Here is an 18,172-nt window from a genome sequence, read left to right on the forward strand (position 1 = left end):
AGCTGGTGTTATCACGACGGTAAATTAGTCTATCTAATTATTGGTTATGCTGTTTTTGGAATGAGGTGACACAAACGTTGGCTGTGACGAAAAAAACGACGTCACTGACGGTATGACCGCAGTCCGCCATTGACGCATTGCCGCTTGCGATTGTTCAAAATTAAATTGCCTCAACCATAGTCTGTCCACCACCCCGTAAGACACGAATGGCTCAGCCCCGGTAAACGCCCCCCCCCCCCCCCTCCATTACGACGATAGCAGTGAAATTCGACGCATTGACGCTTTGTCCGGCCGTTTCAGCCGACCGTGTGTAACCTCATATTGAGAAATACTCTAAGGAACCCTCGGGATTAACCAGTGATAAACAGCGGGGCCGCACGTTTCAGCTTCGCTGGTTAACCATCTTCACGGAGTGGAAGGGGCCGACAATTTGTTTATTGCTGCTTGTATTTTACGCTACTTGCATTGAGGCGAAGTGTTGATATGTAGCTGACCGGGTAAATGTGCGAAGTTCCTGGGTACCACAGAAAACCGGGAACTCAGAGGGCAAATGCTGAACCAAGAACAAGCGTTCTTGTTAATTACGTTACGCTGCAAGCCTGTGAGGTCCGATGTGACTCTTTCCTTTAATTTTATTATAAAGGAATGTTGGTTTTTATAATATGTTCAATGTTTTCCGCCTTTCTTCCAGATTGAAAAGTATTTGCACAACAGACTAGTCATGCTCAATTTTACGGTAGAAAGCGCTGATTTGGTAAGGTGTAAGAACATCAGCAAGAACGATCGGCGAGAGTTGGCGAATCTAAAAGAAAAAAATCCCCATATTCCTGTATTCACGTTTCCCACTAACACGAGTGTCCTAAACAAGCAAGTTCAAATGTAGTGAAGATGTAACGAAGCATGGTTTGGGATAAGTGGGTGCAACTCTCGCTCTCTTTCCTTTCTGTTAGAATATATATACAGGGTGTCCACAGCTATCACGCAGCACGATTTAAAAAAAGAGGAACGGCCTTACGCAAAGCAAACCTAGTACGTATTGTTTCCAGTACAGTGGAGTAAGCCGCCAGTATTTTTTCCGTTACTGAATTTAATTAATTAATTGTAAAAAATTATCTACCTCAAAAAGTACTGTCCTATTTATCAAAGTGTCAATGAGAATGTTGTAGAGCAACATGAAAAACTCCCGACACAGCTTTCTGTTGCTCAATACGTGCTACATAAGAGTGTTTTTTCGAGCATGAAAGAAGCCCGCGAATACACGCAAAATACCTCGAGCGGGCAGCCACGCGGCAATTCTGCGTGTATTCGCGGGCTTCTTTCATGCTCGAAAAAACTCTTTTATGTAGCACGTATTGAGCAACGGAAAGCTGTACCGGGAGTTTTTCATGTTGCTCTACAACTTTGCATTGACACTTTGATAATTATTACAGTACTTCTCGAGTTGGATAATTAATTACAATTCAATAAATCTCAGTGTGATTCGCGCTAGGGCGGTTTTCAACGAGCCAGCTTGTTTAAACCGCTTCATCAAATCTGCTGCAAAATACTTTTGTTGCATTTCGTGGAAGTGCTGCGTCGTCCCCTTGAGCGTCCTGGAACTCCACAGCCGTACGCTACCATCTGCCTTTACTATGACCGAGGACGCCGGCCCTCGCGAGCTTCTCCCGCTCCCACACCTGTCGTATGCTTTGGGGTGCTTCGTCAGCGTGATCCTCCAGTCTTCAGTGGCACTGACGGTCACGACGTGGAAGACTGGCTGGCCGAGTATGAACGGGTTAGTGCACACAACAAGTGGGATGACCGCGACAAGTTGACTAACGCCATCTTTTATCTCACCTGCCTGGCCAACCTGTGGTTCAAGAACCACGAAGCTGATTTTACCACCTGGTCAGCTTTCAAAGAGATCCTCGTTTCGTTTTTCGGCCGGCCAGCGGTGCGCAAGCTTCGCGCTGAACACAGCCTCCGCGGAAGATCTCAACAAATTGATGAGACCTTCACCAGCTACATTGAGTATGTCATCCGCCTCTGTAGGCGGGTGAATGCGTCTATGTCGGAACCTGACAGAATCAAACACATAATGAAAGGCATCGACTATGACACCTTTCATATGCTCGTGGCCAAAAATCCGCAGAGCGTAACTCAAGTTATTGAATTTTGCCAAGTTTTGACGAGCTGTGTAAACAGCGCACCTCCACACGTCGGCCTGGAATGCAAACGGCTGACCCTTCAGTTTTGGCTCCCAGCAGCGCTGGTATGATGACACCTCGTTGCTGCCTCAAATTCAGCAATACGTACGCGAGGAAGTTGCACGTCAGCTCTCTCTTGTGGCATCGGTCGCTGAGCATCTCACCCCACTGGACCAGTCGCTTCGTCGGGTTATCCAGACGCAAGTTGCTGAGGCCCTCCCGTCCCCCGCTTCGCAGCCGCAAGTTACGGCGCCACTAACTTCTGCTGAGGCCCTCACACGATCTCATGCCCAACCGACGCCAGTCCCATCCAGCCCAGCCACCAACTTCTACACGCCGCCGAGTCCGGTGCGGCCGGTTTACGCACCGCTCTCGCATCCGAGACCCCTCGCGCCCTCCGGACAACCGGCCAGTGTGCTATGTATACGCTTGCGGTATTCCGGGACATGTTGCACGCCTCCGTCGCCGCCGCAGACTCTATTTTCGCGATGGCGCTACCAACCTTAGCCATGTCCCTCAACAAGCTACACGCCGTCTTAATCTGACGCCACGGACTCGTATTCACGTCGCCCCGCCTTCAGTTCACGCCGATCTCCTTTCTCCCCGCCGCCGCTCCCCCTCCTCATTGATTCGCCGTTCCAACCATGCCCAGGAGGAAAACTAACAGTCGTAGTTCCTGAGACGAGAACTGCGCTCTCGACGAAATTTGCAAGGCCTCTTCTTTCGCCACCTAACGAGATTGTAGTGCTTATAGACGGTGTCGCGACGAACGCTCTTGTCGACACAGGAGCAGCTGTTTGTGCGATTAGTGAGATCTCGGCCGCAAACAGAACAAAGTGACAACTCCGCTTTTTGATAATTCGCTACGCGCAGAGAGCTCGCAACACGTCAAGCATTCGGCCACCTGCACCGCTCGTGTTTTAATTCAAGATGCGCTCTACATTGTCGAAATTGTCGTCCTTTCTCGTGCATCGTATGCCGTTATCCTGGGCTGAGACTTCCTTGCCGCGCATCATGCAGTTGTCGACTGCGCTCGTGCACAACTCAACTTGTCTCCGTTCTGCACCGCAACCGTCGATGACCCTCGCCCGTCTGCTAAAGTGATTTTCGCTGCTGACATCGTCATCCCTGCTTTCTCTGTCGCCTTGGTGTCCGTCACCTGTGGCGTTGTCCCCAATTCAACTGCACCTTTTGTGCCGTCTCAGGAATGTCCGCGTCGCCGGAACGTTGTCCTGCCATTCGCAGTTGTCACACTTGGTAATGATTCCAGTGCAGTTTACGCGTGAAATCCGTTTCCCTGCCCTTCAACTCGATTACATGGCGAATCTGTTGGGCGTCTCAACACTTTTGATGCCATCTTTCCGTTTGATGCGCCTTGCGATACGACACAACTGCCTATCGATGCCGTCACTTCTACCCCCGCTGCCGCCTTACCCGACCACGACGTCTTGTTGCGCAGCGTCGATAACGCGCTCCCGCAAACTCAGCGCAATCAGCTCGTTCAACTGCTTGACCGTTTTCGGGCCTCTTTCGACATCGGCCAACCTTGTTTGGGGCGCACGTCAGCGGTGGTCCACCGTATTGACACCGGTCACCATGCTCCACTGCGTCAGCGTCCCTACCGAGTGTCACAAACCAAACGCAGCGTCATTAGTGAACTAGTCGATCACATGCTGCAACGTGGCGTGATCCAGCAGTCACACAGTCCTTAGGCTTCTATGGTCGTACTGGTGCGGAAAGAAGACGGCTCAATCAGATTTTGCGTGGATTACCGCCGACTAAACAAGGTCACACTTAAGGATATTTATCCTCTACCACGAATAGACGATGCTCTCGATTGTCTACAAGGTGCCGAATTTTTTTCTTCCCTGGATCTTCCCTCTGGATACTGGCAAGTGCCGATAGCTGAAGCGGACCGTCCAAAGACGGCTTTTGTGACCCCTGACGGGTTATACGAATTTAATGTGACGCCCTTCGGCCTGTGTAACACGCCTGCGACTTTCGAGAGGATTACGGACACTAACCTCCGGGGACTTAAGTGGCGTACCTGTCTTTGCTACTTAAACGTCATAGTTGTCTTTTCTCTCAATTTTGAATCTCATCTCGATTGCCTAGAACAAGTTCTTGAGTGTCTCACGGCCGCTGGTTTGCAATTAAAGTTGAATAAATGCCATTTTGGTGCCAGACAGCTTAGGATTCTATACCACCTCATTTCACAAGAGGGAATCCAACCAGACGCTGCCAAAGTGCGAGCCGTTGCCGAGTTTCCCCAGCCAACCACTCTTAAAGAGCTCCGTAGCTTCATCGGCTTGTGCTCTTATTTTCGGCGTTTCATCCGTAATTTCGCTTCTATTACCGCCCCTTTGACCCAGCTACTTGCAGCAGCACTGACCTCTCAACATGGAATCCCGATTGCGATGAGTCATTTACGACGCCCCGCCGGCTCCATACGTCCCCTTCAGTACTGCGCCACTTCGATCCCAATGCGCCTACTGAAATTCACATGGACGCTAGCGCTGTCGGTCTTGGTGCCATCCTCACCGAACGCAAAGACGGCTATGAAGAGTATGTCGTTGCATGTGCCAGCCGTACCCTAACAAAGGCAGAGTCGAACTATTCTGTAACGGAAAAGGAATGTTTGGCAATTTGGGCAATCAGCAAATTCCGTACTTACCTTTAAGGACGCCAGTTTGACGTTGGGACTGACCACCATGCCTTATGCTGGTTGTCATCTATGAAAGACCCCACTGGCCGCCTCGCTCGTTGGGCTTTACGCCTTCAAGAGTATGACATACGTGTGATTTATCGCTCTGGACGCAAACATTCAGACGCCGATGCCCTATCCCATTCTCCGCTGCCTTCTGACCTACTTTGCTTACAAACTTCCACCTGCGATTCATCGTCCCTCAGAATCACCGACATGCAGGCCGAGCAACGCAAGGATTCCTGGATCGCTTCTCTGCTTGACGTTCTCTCTCACCGTTTGCTTGAATCTGTTTCACGCACCATTCGTCGTCAAGCGCATCACTTTGTCGGTCGTGAAGGCTTGTTGTACCGCCGCAATTACCTAACCAATGGTCGCAGGTGGCTGCTTGTTATCCCCCGTCATCTGCGCTCGGACATATGCACCGCCTTCCACGACGATCCTCAATGCGGCCATGCTGGCGTATTCAAGAGCTACTCCCGCCTACGTCATAGGTATTAATGGCAGGGCATGTATCGATACATTCGCCAGTACGTGCGGTCATGCCCTTCGTGCCAACGCCACAAGACTACCCCTCATTACACCGATGGTCCTCTACAACCTTTACCATGCCCTACACGACCATTTGACCGTGTGGGCATTGATATTTACGGTCCCCTACCGAACACTCCTGCAGGCAACCGGTGGATCATTGTCGCCGTCGACCATCTCACACGGTACGCTGAAACATCTGCGCTGCCAGCTGCCACCACGATAGACGTCACTCGCTTCCTTCTTCGCCGCCTCATTTTGCGACACGGTGCGCCCCGTATATTATTAAGCGATCGTGGCCACATCTTTCTCTCAAATGCTGTTGATGCACTGCTCCAAGAATGCCGCATTGTTCCCCGCACCACCTCTGCGTACCATCCTCAAACAAACGGCATGACGGAGCGTTTCAACCGTACCCTTGGAGATATGCTTGCGATGTACGTGTCCGATGATCACTCCAATTGGGACCGGGTGCTCCCCTTCGTCACGTACGCCTATAACTCTGCGCCACAAGCTACCACCAGCTTCTCTCCTTTCTTTCTTCTATATGGACGTGAACCATCATGTTCCATGGACACCATTCTCCCTTACCGACCCGACGTCTCTGAAGCCACGCCCGCTTCCGAAGCGGCTGCTTATGTTGAAGAGTGTCAACTGGCTCGCTCGTTTACCGCGCAAGACCAATGTCGCCAAAAATCTCGCCATCACGAATCCGCATCTAGCGCCCACTATTCCCCGGGAATACTAGTTTGGCTCTGGGTCCCGTCCACTACTCCCCGCCTTTCGACCAAGCTTCTCTCGAATTACCACATTCCCTGCCAAGGAGCAGAGTAAACATCTCCCACCAACTATATCATCGAGCCGCTTGAGCCATCGTCCGACCGCCGCTTCCGATCACGTCGCACGGCTGAAACCGTGCTACGACCCTCGAGTCGCCAGGTTGGCTTCTTTCTGCGTGGGGAGTGATTGTACCGGAGCACATCAGCACCAGCTCTGTGCCAGCCAGTGTGGAAGATGTTGACGATCGTGTGGTTCGCGCTAGGTCGGTTTTGAACGAGCTAGCTTGTTTCACCGCTTCATCAAGTCTACATGCAAAATACTTTTGTTGCAATATATATATATATATATATATATATATTGTAACGTGGACAAGAGGAGATAGAAGAGGAGGAGAACGAAGAACTCAGCAGCAGCCACGGCTATATTTCGGTGGCGACATCGTGGCGACCTCTCATCCATCCTAGTCTTCACCTGTGAATAAACATCGATCATCCGTAACAGTTTTGGTGGAAGGTGCTGGGTACCCCCGACCACCACGCAACACGACGAACACGGTTCTCCAACCTCCTGATCTGCGTCGAAGTCGAAGCCGCCGAATCGCTGGATTGCCCGCATTACTTCTGGTGTCTCAGATGTCCCACACCGAAGGCAACACTCGCACGGAACCAGCGGCATCTTCGACCCAAACGACGGCTAGTCCGTGGCAGCGCCAACATCTGGTGGAGCCTCGCACATTCGGAGGGAAACCCGGCGAGGACGTCGAAGAATGGCTTAACCACTACGAACGGGTGAGCAAGCACTATCAATGGGACAGCGTAACGCGACTCTCCAACGTAGTCTTCTTTCTGATGGACACGGCGCTCCTGTGGTTCGATAATCACGAGGAAACTCTGACAACGTGGGATCGTTTCACGTCCGAAATCAAGGAGCGTTTCGGTGATTCAATCGCAAAGAAGAAGCAGGTCGAGCGAACGCTCCTTCAAAGAGCTCAAGTTCCGGGCGAGACGTGCACGACCTACATCGAAAACGTGCTCAAGCTATGCAGGACGGCCAATCCTAGTATGTCAGAGGAGGACAAAGTTGGTCATTTGTTGAAGGGAATTGCGGAGGACGTTTACAACTTCCTCATTGGTAAAGAGAACCTTGGCTCAGTCACCGACGTAATACGTCATTGCCGTACCTTTAAGGCTCTCAAAGTGCGCCGCATAATCCCGAAGTTTGGCCGGCTAGCAAACGTCACAACTGTTGCAAGCATTGAAGATGACATCCCATCAGTCGATCTCGCGACGACCATTAGGCAGATTGTTAGAGAGGAGCTACGTCGTTGCACGGAATTGAACAATGAGGTCCGTGATAGTCAACATCTGTACAATCCTCCACCAGCTCCCCTTTCCATCGCTGCAACGACTGTCGAGGAGTACCGCTCGAGAAGGCCAATCAGAACGCAACCAAACTACCACCGGGAAACCGGCAACGGGCGTGCTGAGGGATATGCCCGTTGCTCAGCAACGGCCTACTCGGAGCCCCGGACATACCCATCCTACCCGAACGTTAGCCGCAAGCATCCCGTGTGTTATACCTGCGGTGTCACAGGACACATCTCTCGATTCTGTCGTCAGCGTCGTTGGCCACCGAGGTGGTACGAGTCGCAGCCAACGTCCTATGGCACTGAACGTCCTAACGCCGACAATTCCTGGCCTCCACGCTCCTTTACTTCGTCGACGACCTTCCCCATCAACAGTCCTCGACGGAATCACCGCAGCGACTCGCCCGTTTCAGACCGCAGTCTCACTCCACCTTGTTCACGTCAACGTCGCTCTCCTTCACCGAGGCGACGTTCATTCTCACCACCGCTGTCGGGAAACTAGACTGCGCGGCTGATGGAGGTGAGGTCGCCAGACTCGACACGACACTGATACCTCCACCGGTTACAATGCTGAGAAACAAAGTGGAAGTGACAATTGATGGTATATGTATAATGGCATTGGTGGACACCGGGGCTATGAGATCTGTTATGAGCCTTTCTTTCAAAAACCGGCTTCGACGCAAAGTGATGTTTTCCCTCGACACGCATGCTAAATACCGCGGAGTAGGCGGTGAAATATTGCGTCCCCTTGGTGTTTGTGCTGTGACTGTGTTATTGGCGGACAAGTGTTATTTAACCGAGTTTGTGATTTTGGAACGCTGCACGCACGACGTTATATTAGGGATAGACTTTCTGCAAACTTGCGGGGCTTCAGTCAATTGTGGTGCCGGCGAGCTTTCGATAAATAGCGGAAAACCTGGGGTCGATGCTTGTCAGGATCCGTCATTATCAGACCTCCTGAATCAACAACCCGCTGGACAAAAAACGTTTGCCGTTGCTGAGGGAGTGACGCTGCCGCCGTGGTCTTTAGCGCCGGTATCCGTCATCGCATCTTGTACAGACGCTTCATTTGACGCCGTGATACAACCCTTTGGCGACTCTTGTGGGAAGAAGAACCTACTGGTACCCAATAGTATTGTATCTGTGAAAAATGGTAGCACGTTTTTGTGGACGGTAAATTGTTCTGCCGTCCCTGTGCGTGTTCCCGAACACATGAAGATTGCTGTCTTCGACGACGTCACGTGCTGTTCATCGATGATCGTCAGGGACGAGGATTCCACTGAAGGACGAGCCACTTGCCCTTACGAGCAGAAAATTCTACCCATGGTCAGCAAGTCTTTGTCTTCACGTGAACGGGACACCTTAGTACAACTCCTAGCCCAGTATGCTTCCGTGTTCGACTTCTCTCAAGATGAGCACCGTACAACTATCCCATCCTCGCGTGCTCGTCATCGCATTGACACAGGATCGGCACATACTCTTCAGCAAAAGCCCTACCGAGTGTCTTCATCAGAGCGCAAGATTATTGCGGACCAGGTAAAGAGATGCTGAGGAAAAATGTGATTCAAGAATCATCAAGCCCGTGGGCCGCACCTGTCATCATGGTAAAGAAAAAAGATGGCTCGTGGAGATTTTGTGTTGATTATAGGCGACTAAATGCAATTACCAAGAAGGATGTCTACCCACTCCCGCAAATTGACGACCTAATGGACTGCCTACATTCTGCCTCCTACTTTTCGTCCCTCCATCTGCGTTCAGGCTATTGGCAGATACCTGTGGATTCCGTCGACAAAGAGAAGACCGCCTTTGTTACGCCGGACGGTTTATTCGAATTTAACGTTATGCCGTTCGGGCTCTGCAATGCGCCCGCAACGTTCGAGAGATTCATGGACACAATTCTCCGCGGTCTAAAGTGGGAAATATGTCTTTGCTACCTGGATGATGTTATTTTCGGCCGCACTTTTGAGGAGCATAACGAGCGCCTTCGCCTGGTTCTGAAATGCATGGAGAAAGCAGATTTGATTCTTAACTCTGGAAAGTGTACGTTTGGGGAGCGACAGACATTGGTTCTCGGTCATCTAGTCGACAAAGATGGAGTCAGACCTGACCCCCGCAAGATTGAAGCGGTCAGTACCTTCCAGCCTCCGCAGTCAGCGCGGGAACTGCGCAGTTTCCTGGGACTCTGTTCTTATTTCCGTCGTTTTGTCCCAAAATTCGCCGACGTTGTGCACCCGTTAACGCGTCTGTTGCAAAAGAATGTATCGTTCGACTGGACACGCGAATGTGAGTCATCGTTCCGTCAACTTAAATTCTTACTTACGTCAGACCCCATCCTGCGTCATTTTGATCCGTGTTCCCCTACCGAAGTTCATGCTGGCGCCAGCGGAATAGGCATTGGAGCGGCACTTGTTCAACGGCGAAACGACGCCGAACACGTTGTTGTCTATGCCAGTCGTTGCTTAAGCAATGCTGAGCGAAACTACACAGTCACTGAGCAGGAATGCCTTGCAGCTGTTTTTGCTGTTCAGAAGTTTCGCTGTTACATCTATGGTCGTCCATTCAGCATAGTCACTGATCACCATTCATTATGCTGGCTGGTCAGCCTTCGGGATCCGTCTGGTCGTGTAGCACGGTGGGCCTTGAGACTACAAGAGTACGACTTTGTCGTGAAATACAGAAGCGGCCGCCGGCATGCTGACGCCGACTGTCTTTCCCGCTTACCACTGCCAACGGCAAATTCTGAAGAAGACACTTTCGATGACTGTCTGGCTGCTATTGCACCTGAATTTCCGGACGCGACCGTCTTCCAGGAGGATCAACGAAACGACGTCAATCTGGAACCTCTTTTTGTGATGGCCTTGAATCCGAAAGCCAGTGGTGGTTTTTCCATACGTGACAGCTTGTTATATAAAACCAACCACTCTGAAAGTGGCGCCCGCTTTCTTCTTGTAGTCCCGGAGAGTCTCCGTAGTGCTGTGCTACATGCCATGCCTGATGATCCAACATCAGGTCATCTTGGATTCGCCCGTACGCTACAGCGTGTACAAGAGCGATTTTACTGGCCTCACATGCGTCAATTAACAAAGCAATATGTGGCTAGTTGTGACCAATTCCAACGGCGGAAACGACCTTCAACCGCCCCACCAGGCCTTCTGCAGCCGTTGATTCCCCCTCACACACCTTTTGAGCAAGTTGGCGTGGACCTCCTGGGCCCATTCCCACGGTCATCGAATAACAATCGACGTTTGTGTAGACCACCTTACACGCTACGCAGAGACCGCAGCAGTGCCGTCATCTACCGCTGTTTGCGTCGCTGCTTTCTTGTTGCATTATGTCGTCCTACGCCATGGCCCACCTCGCGTGATCATAAGTGATCGCGGTCGTCAATTCGTGGCCGACGCTGTTGAAGAGCTGCTTCGGCTATGTGGAACACAATTTCGTCACTCGACGGCGTACCGTCCAGAAACCAACGGTCTTGTCGAACGCACGAATCGAACTTTGACGAACATGATATCCATGTATGTGTCCTCTAACTACAAGAACTGGGATGATGTGTTGCCATTCATAACATACGCCTACAACACTGCGAAGCATGAGACAACGAATTACAGCCCTTTCTATCTGCTTTATGCTCGATCGCCGCGGAGCTTCCTCGACACGATTTTGCCGTTTTCTCTGGACGCTGAGGATTCCGTCGCCAAGACACTTTGCCTCGCTGAGGAATCCCGCCGAATAGCCCGCGTCCACACATTGGCATCTCGAAACCGCTCGAAGGATCGGTACGATAGGTCCCATCAAGCCATTTATTTTGAAAAAGGTGACCAAGTGCTGCTATGGACCCCACAACGCAAGCGTGGCTTGTGCAGCAAGTTCTTGTCACATTATGAGGGCCCGTTCGTTGTTTTAGATCGCCTGAGCGACCTTACTTACGTGGTTGCAGCTGGCTCATGTTGCACGCCTTAAGCCCTACTACCCCGCCGAAGAACAGTGACTCTCCCAGTGGGCTTCGTCTACGAAAGGGGGATTGTAACGTGGACAAGAGGAGATAGAAGAGGAGGAGAACGAAGAACTCAGCAGCAGCCACGGCTACATTTCGGTGGCGACATCGTGGCGACCTCTCATCCATCCTAGTCTTCACCTGTGAATAAACATCGATCATCCGTAACAATATATAATTCTATCTGCTGGCTTTGTAGCCGAACCACCCTTGTGCGATTCACTCACATGGGCGTGATCAATTGCGTTGTAATTTATAAAAGGCACACGTGCACGAGCGATTGCGCTGTAGCCTTCAACATGTCATGTCTAAATAATCTACGCGTTTGACCCACTGGTGCAATTTCGACGATTGGCGCTTGTGCTTGATATATATATATATATATATATATATATATATATATATATATATATATATATACCGGATGTTAAAGCCTACACTTCCAAAAATTTTTGAAGGTTGCCTGTCGCAAATAGCACATTTCAAGTTCCTGAGCTGGTCTACTCGAAGAGTCGGACATCGCTAGCACCACAAATTCACACGCATAATCGACTAATTCACAAAAATAACCAAGTTTTAAGTAATTACCGTATGGCACATATTCCAACTCGTCGATCCTCCCTCATTTAGACTAAAGCAATCCGATTGTATTACACACGGATGGCAGCGGCGTCCACCTTGGCGCTTCTCTTGCTGAGCGAAACGGTGGTTTCGATGAGCAAGTCGTTGCCTTCGCCACCCACGTATTCACGAAAGCAGAAATCAACTATTCCGTTGCATAACAGAAATGCTTGACTATCACTTGAGCCATAACTGAATTCGGTCTTTGCGCCTACAGCCACCCATTCGGCGTGGAAACTAACCACCATGCCATGCCGTCTGCAGGTTATCTTCCTTAAGATATCCTTGAGGTCGCCTCGCTAGATGGACGCTCTGCCTCCAAGAATACAATATTTAAAGGGTGCAATAATCTGACCAGAAGCATTCGGATGCGCATGTCCTATTTCGCTGCCGTCTGTCAGGCTAGCCTTTTTCCGAAAAAAAATGTCATATGAGAGTCCTGTATTAATGACACGGCCTTTTTTTAGTAGCAGAGGGTAGCCTGGAGGCCACTTTAATGCTGAGATCTAGAAGGATCAGAAAGTTTTGGCAGAACGATACGTGGATCTATGCCGGTTTTCCTGTCACTAGCATCTAAGCCATATGCTGGCCTTGGATTACTTCGCCGAGGCATCGCTTCCCCGAGCATGAGGTTCTTCTAACGTCATTCTCTCGAGTGACATAAAACCCGTTCTCAAGGAATCTCACGCAATTTACCGCTCCACATCTGCACACCACACAGTGACTTACTGGATTACTGAATGATTTAACAAAACTGTTGGCGCTTTGTTGACCATGTACCTCGCATCCGACTAGAGCAATTGGGACCACGTTCTATCTTTGGTGACGTATGCTTATAACACACCCACGCATACTACTACGGAATTGTCTCCATTCTTTCCTCTATACGGACGCGAACATTCCTGCACGATGATGTCCTTACGTACTGTATTGACACAACGGAGTCCACCATTATTTCCCAAGCTGCTGGATAAACGCGAAAGTTTCAAGAGCAGGCCTAATATTTATTACAGAACACCAGTAGCGCTAGAAGCACCATCATGATATTTCTATTGCTCAATATATGCTCCAGCCTTATTAGTCTGACTTTTAATCCACACCGATAGTCCTGGTCTTTCACCCCAAACAAGTTTGGGTTTCGCGTGACTCTTTTGACAAAAGATGAACTTTTAGTTTTGCAGGTGGAATCAGGACACAGTTGTACAAGGTATATTTCCATGGTTCAGACTTCATCACTTTTACTACAGCTTTTGACCTAATTAAAACCATCAAACTGTTCTTTTTTTTCTAAGCTACAAAGTTATGGCACAACTGACCCAGCTTAGGAACCCGTTAAGAATTACTTTCCAGAAAAAATTTCAGACCATTTGCATTGATGGCGTCTTTTCCAGCCAAAGGACCATTACGAAAGGAGTGTCACAGGAATGTATTCTTTATGCACAATTCTTTTTAAATTTCAGTAATGAACTTCCCACTTATACACATGCTGTACATTACCAAGTGTTCTTTAACATGGATAATATGACGATTCTAGCATCCTCCAGAACCCCCGTTGAACGTTTACACGCGGTAAACTACGCTATGTACCTGTTTTGAGAATGGTACCAGATAAAGTAACCCATCAAAGCCCGAATGAGTAACTTTCCATCTCCTCAAAGATCACTGACACCTTATTTACAATGACTGATAAGTAACGTTATAGTGACCATGTTGGTTATGGTTCGAAAGTATTAGGAATGATTGTAGATCGAAGTACGCTATTCCGCACTCACATTCATTTTGGTAATGGTAATTTTTATAAATGTATCTTGGCTATACGAGCCCTAAATAAGCCTACTTGTGTTCGTATTATTAACTACACTTCGTTAAATATACCACACATTGATTCATACAAAGATTATTATTGTATTCCTGCTTTGGGATGTGTTATATTCTACGCATATGTCACGCTTACTAATTTTGAAAAGCACTAAGAAGCATGACTTTGACACCCCATCTTTTAAAATCTAAACCCTTATTTGCCCGATTGGGTAAAAGTTGTCATTTGCACTTATAAATTTAGTTTTATGGTACTTTAATTGAAAGCCTTCTGCCTAGAAGTTTCCAAAAATGTTTTTACAGTTCATCAATTCGCTAGCAATATTGCAAAGTTGGCTTACCAAATAGGTTACCACTACGAAAATTAACTACAAGTTACGACAAACAAACAGACTGTTTTAGCACCATTTCCGAGTGGGACAGTGCAGATTTCAATTTTAATTTGTTGGCATTAAGCAGTTTGAAGTGATCTCTGAAAACGTGTACGCTCTTATTGTATTAATAAATACAATAAATATAAATTCAGTTCATTTCTGTGGTTACTGAAAACTGGCTTTGTCTGATTCAAATATTAGGTCTACCCACGTCTTTGCTTTTGAGCCTGCTCGTGAATATGTGTTATCTTTGATGTTTGTATTGTGAAAGCACCTATGTTATAAACATGAAACTTGGGTCAGGAGTGGCACCATGAAGTGACTACCGCAATAAGCATTGACATTGAGTTCCCGGTACCATGAAGTGACTACCGCAAACCATAAATTAGGTACCGGGAACTTCTTTCTACGCGTCAAAAGAGTCATATAGTTATTAAAATTCACCAAACACGTTAGATTGTTTCTTGTCGGGTACATGAAACATCGTCGGCCTTGCATGCTCTTTTACAGAACGACAACCTTGCGGTGTATTATGACCCCGAAACAATAAATGGCCCAGCGACACTGAAAGCACTGAAAAAATTGGCAGAGTCAAAGGCTCCATCAGTCGAAACAATGACTTATTTTTTTACTTCGTGAGTACATTTACTTTTCTTTGTATCATATGCACTGCTGAGTTTAGAAACTGGATCAAGCTCAGTGATATGATTCTCATATATAATTCTTCTGCAATAAGAGATCGGTCCAGGAACAGGAGATTAGATGACACAAAAAAGATGCAGTTGTGCTCAAAAAGTTTTCATGAACATTAAAAACTATACCATAAATGAACCAAGGCTGCAGTAATTCTTTATCGTTTCTGTGATCAGTTCGTGTGCTAACACTGACTCTACTGAAACATCCATCCATCTGAAAGTTCACTCAGTCAGTGCATACAGAAATCGGAGTTCGGCGCCTTGAGAAATCCATTATCTAATTTTCTAGCAATACCGACGAAATGGCGAGTGCCACTGAACGTTCAAAAGAAGGTATATATATTATAGGTTTTGATACTTTTTTACTAATAACCTGTATTGAAATTTGTAACCTGAAATTGTTGCAAGTGTTTTCGCTGTCATTATTTGCTGTTATACCCCAGGAATTCTGTGTCAGTTACGAAATTCTGAATGAATTATGTTGGGCGTCATTCGTTGTATTACATCAACTAGTAATTCGGGAAGATCTCCTTGAACAATAGCCAATGCCCTTGGTGCTGAAATGTTTTGGGCAGTTGAGACAGCCGTGAAACTCACTATACCGGAGTATAAATGGAAGTGCTTAAGGCACGTGTGTGATAAAGCTGAGCTCCCACTGATTTATGATGGATGCGGGCATATTTATTTTCCAGTGAACAAATTAAATTAGCATGTTCGTTCCTATTTTGTAACTATTTTGTCATCATTATTTATTTATTCTTTATTGTACTTCCTACCGCACGAAACATGCTGTAGACACAACTTATCCAGTTTGAATCTCAACAAAGCAGAGGTTGCTAAGGGATAGCAGACATAAAGCTAATGGTTTAGCATTGTTTACGGGACGACTCGCAATGCGTTGCAAACTGTTTTTTCGTTGTGATCACAATGAACAAATATCTCGAGCACTCTTCCAGAAGACCAGTTCATTACAACCGTTATGTAGTATAGTAGGCACTGTTGAACAAATTTTTCGCGTCGTACATTCACTTGACAAGGTTTATTTCAGTGCTCAGCTATACAAATATCACTATAAGTTACCTACCATCATTGCAAGAAAGATTTGCCACCGGGATAGTTGTTTGACAGAGCGAACATGTAGAAAGGACGGCGAAAGAGGCGACAAAAGCGATTTCTCTCCGTTTGTATACTGTTTCGCCGTGCATTGTCTAATTTCGCGCTGTCAAACATCATGGGCATTGAAAGAACTTTGAAAGAGCTTTGTTTTATGCACCGAAGGATTTAACTTTATGCGCTGGATGCGCTATGCTGTTTGGTAGTACATGCCGTCAGGGCAGATAATTTCCTGGCTTGGCCGCAACAACAGGAGAAGCTCTGAGGTGCCGCGACGCCTCTCTGCCTTCTAACGAGGGAAATCATTTCTCTATAGATTTTTGGTTATACGTAAAGTGCTAGCTGATACAATGTGCACCATTTGCAGTGCCGAAGCAATAAACGTCATATGTTTGTCTTGAAATTCTATGACGTTGACAGAATTGACTTTGAACGCCCGACCAGCCAAGGTTATCATAAATATGTGTATGCATCCTTCTCATTTTCTTTTACAGAACGAACATAGGAGAGAACAGGACACTTCGTGCTGATGGTATAATTTTTCATCTGATGTCACAATGAATAATTTTAAAAATGTGGTTACGTACATAGTCGCGGACACTCGTTTCTGCATCTAGTGCTGCAGCTTGTGGTACTTTTACTTGCTGTATTAGATCAGGACGGAGTTTTCTTCAGCTATGAATAATCACGGTGTTAGAGCCACGTTCATCGTAATATAAAATTCTTCTGGAACGTGACACACATTTTTAGGAAGTGTTTGTTAGATGAATTCAACTTTCATCTTATAAATTCTCACTTCGTGAGAGCTCGACTGCGTTGGTTATCGAAATCGCAACAAAAAGGTGCACGCAAACATGCTACAAGGAAGTAAATACAAGAGCCCCTAAGATTAATAGGTCACAACATAAACTGAACTGTCGCTTTGTGCATATAGCTAGTTCCCGTTCATCGAAAAAAAATTATGGGGTGATGAAACATATCCCGTGCCCTCAGGCTCGCAACGCAGTAGGAGCATCCCAGGTTTTCGCTGCTAAACATATATTCGAACGTTCAGATTGATTCTGTAGTACAAGCTATTATAATCGCTATCTTCCACGAAGGACATAGTTTGCTCCTTTTTTTCGGGAAGTATAGTGCTGAAGCTGTGCGTATTGATGAAAAAATCTTCATATTTCCAAGATGACACCATTTTTATTGTTTGCGCACTTTTTTCCAGAACATGATCGCTGCATGCACAAACACACAGAGACACACACACGCAAGCACAAACAAACATCACTGCAAAATGCGTACGCACAAACGACCCACACAAAATACACACACCCACACAAGCACAATTACACAAACACACATTCTAACTTCCTACAGTCTGGATTTCTCAGTTTTTTGTGCAATGAAAACTCAAATTTCTACCATAAAAGATCTGCACGCTAAGACACGAATGTCTGCGTATCGGCCAAGTTGTTTACCAGAAGCAGACATACAATTAGGGTACACCTTGAACATCAGTTTGCTGGAACGATTTTGGCACGAATATTCACCCGTAGTCTGCAATAATAAATTTAGTCAGTGAGGAAGTGATCTGATTCATTGTTAGTATGATAAGAAATTTTACGATTTAATAATGGCAGCGAAGGCCATGGTGTAAGCGCATATGGGGCTGATGTACGCGGATGTTTTCGACATGGGAGTGCAAAGGCAGACATGGAAATGTGAAAGGCAGGGAATCAAAAGCATAGTTAGCCGTTACGAAGCTAATTTTATTGCCATAATAGGTTGTATTTCTATGCAGGAGGACGTGACGGACTGCAATGGCACCTCATTTCAAAAGTAAACATACCAAAATAAACTTGCAGTTGAGAGAACTCGATAATGAAGAGCAATGAAAAGTCTTGTAACATAATTAGATTTGGTAAAGAAGTAAATGCCTATATATAATAAGCATGTAAAGGAGTATTGGTAAGAAATAACACATGTTGCATAAAAC

The 18,172-nt window shown here is 47.2% G+C and overlaps 1 long non-coding RNA gene across 1 annotated transcript in view; it reads left to right on the plus strand.

Moving 5' to 3' along the window:
* Positions 1-689: 689 nt before the first annotated feature.
* LOC125940439 (uncharacterized) overlaps positions 690-18,172 on the plus strand; it is a 50,891-nt gene continuing 33,408 nt past the window's right edge. The window contains exon 1 of the long non-coding RNA XR_007463656.1: positions 690-754. This is a non-coding gene — a long non-coding RNA (uncharacterized LOC125940439). The remainder of the gene's footprint in view (positions 755-18,172) is intronic.

This window comes from Dermacentor silvarum, chromosome 9 (genome assembly GCF_013339745.2).
Source record: "Dermacentor silvarum isolate Dsil-2018 chromosome 9, BIME_Dsil_1.4, whole genome shotgun sequence".
In the NCBI taxonomy this organism is placed as follows: domain Eukaryota; kingdom Metazoa; phylum Arthropoda; class Arachnida; order Ixodida; family Ixodidae; genus Dermacentor; species Dermacentor silvarum.